Genomic DNA, 1,773 nt, shown 5'->3' on the forward strand with positions numbered 1-1,773 from the left:
TGTAGACCAGGCTGGTCTCGAACTCACAGAGATCCACCTGCCTCTGCCTCCCGAGTGCTGGGATTAAAGGCGTGCGCCACCATCGCCCGGCTCCTAGACTCACTTTTAAATTGATTACATTTCACCTTCTGCTGTATGTAAAAAGGAAGGTTTCAAGCACAAGAACAATTTGCCCTTCTGTTTTCTCAATGCCTCTCTATGTACAGAACTGTCACTATAATAGCCCAAGGGTAAAATTTTAGAGGATGGAAAAAAGGAGGCACAACAGCACAAAAATCTTGAACAATAATAACACAGCACATACTTCAGAGGAAGTGCATTAAGATCACCTAAGGAAACTGGCTAAGTGGGCCATAGTAGTTGTTGTGCAGACTACATGAGAAGTCAGCCATGGCTCCAAATGCCTGCTGTGACCACAGAGGATCACTGGGTTCTGCTGGCCACTAGCCTAGCTCCAGGTTTAGTGAGAAATCCTGTCTCAAAGGAATAAGGCAGAGTGAGGACTGATGGCGCATTTCTTTAATCCCAGCATTCGGGAGGCAAAAATGGGCAGATCTCTGAGTTCAAAGCTAGCCTGGTCTACAGAGCGAGTTCCAGGACAGGCTACAAAGATACAGAGAGAAACTGTCTCAAAACCAAAACAAGAACACCAAACACGGGGGCTGGAGAGATGACTCAGTGGTTAAGAGCACCACCTGCTCTTCCAAAGGTCCTGAGTTCAATTCCCAGCAACCACATGGTGGCTCACAACCCTGCATCAAGAAATCAAACAAAGCCAGGCGATGGTGGCGCACGCCTTTAATCCCAGCACTCGGGAGGCAGAGGCAGGCGGATCTCTGTGAGTTCGAGGCCAGCCTGGTCTCCAAGAGCTAGTTCCAGGACAGGAACCAAAAAGCTACGGAGAAACCCTGTCTCGAAAAAATCCAAAAGGAGAAAAAAAAAAGAAATCAAACAAAAAAAATAATAAAAAACAAAAACAAAACAAAACAAAAAAAAACCCTTAATGTTCTTTGGCTAGACTTGGTGGTAAATACCTTTAATCTCAGCCCTCAGGAAAAAAAAGGTAGAGGGATCTCTGTGAGTTCACAGTTAATTCCAAGCCAGCTAGGGCTACACAATGCGAACCTGTCTCAAAACAAGCCCTCCCCCAATTTTTTTTTATTTTTTATTTTCCTTTGGTTTTGGTTTTTCAAGACAAGGTTTCTCTGTAGCTTTGGTGCCTATCCTGGAACTAGCCCTTGTAGGCCAAGCTAGCCTCGAATTCACAGAGATCCTCCTGCCTCTTCCTCCTAAGTCCTGGGATAAAATGCCTATGCCATCACCACCAGGCTCACCCCTAAATTTTAGGGGTAGGGGAGTTGGCTCATTGGGTAAAATGCTTGCTATACACGCATGAGGACTCAAATCTGGATCCCAAGAAGTCACATGAAAGCTAGACATGGTGGCACACACCCGTAACCACAGGACTGGGAAAACAAAGACAGACAGATCCCAGGGACTTGAAGGCCAGCGAGTCTAGCAGAGATGGTGAGTTCCAAGTGAGAGACCTTGTACTAAAATAAAGATATGAGAACATTAAGAGTAACAAAGCTGGGGCTTAAGAGATGGCTCAGCGGCCAGGTGGTGGTGGTGCACGCCTATAATCCCAACACTTAGGAGGCAGAGGCAGGTGGATCTCAGTTGAAGGCCAGCCTGATGACAGAGCCAGTTCCAGAACGGGTTCCAAACCACAGAGAAACTCTGTCTCAAAAAACTAAAAAAAAAAAAAAAAAA

At 45.9% G+C, this 1,773-nt stretch overlaps 1 protein-coding gene across 4 annotated transcripts in view; it reads right to left on the reverse strand.

Annotated features, from left to right (window-relative positions):
* The window catches only part of Ccar1 (cell division cycle and apoptosis regulator 1), a 52,397-nt gene that overhangs the window by 38,254 nt on the left and 12,370 nt on the right, over nucleotides 1-1,773 (reverse strand). The gene's annotated exons all lie outside the window — the stretch shown is intronic.

The sequence above is a fragment of the Microtus ochrogaster genome, linkage group LG2 (assembly GCF_000317375.1).
Source record: "Microtus ochrogaster isolate Prairie Vole_2 linkage group LG2, MicOch1.0, whole genome shotgun sequence".
NCBI lineage: Eukaryota > Metazoa > Chordata > Mammalia > Rodentia > Cricetidae > Microtus > Microtus ochrogaster.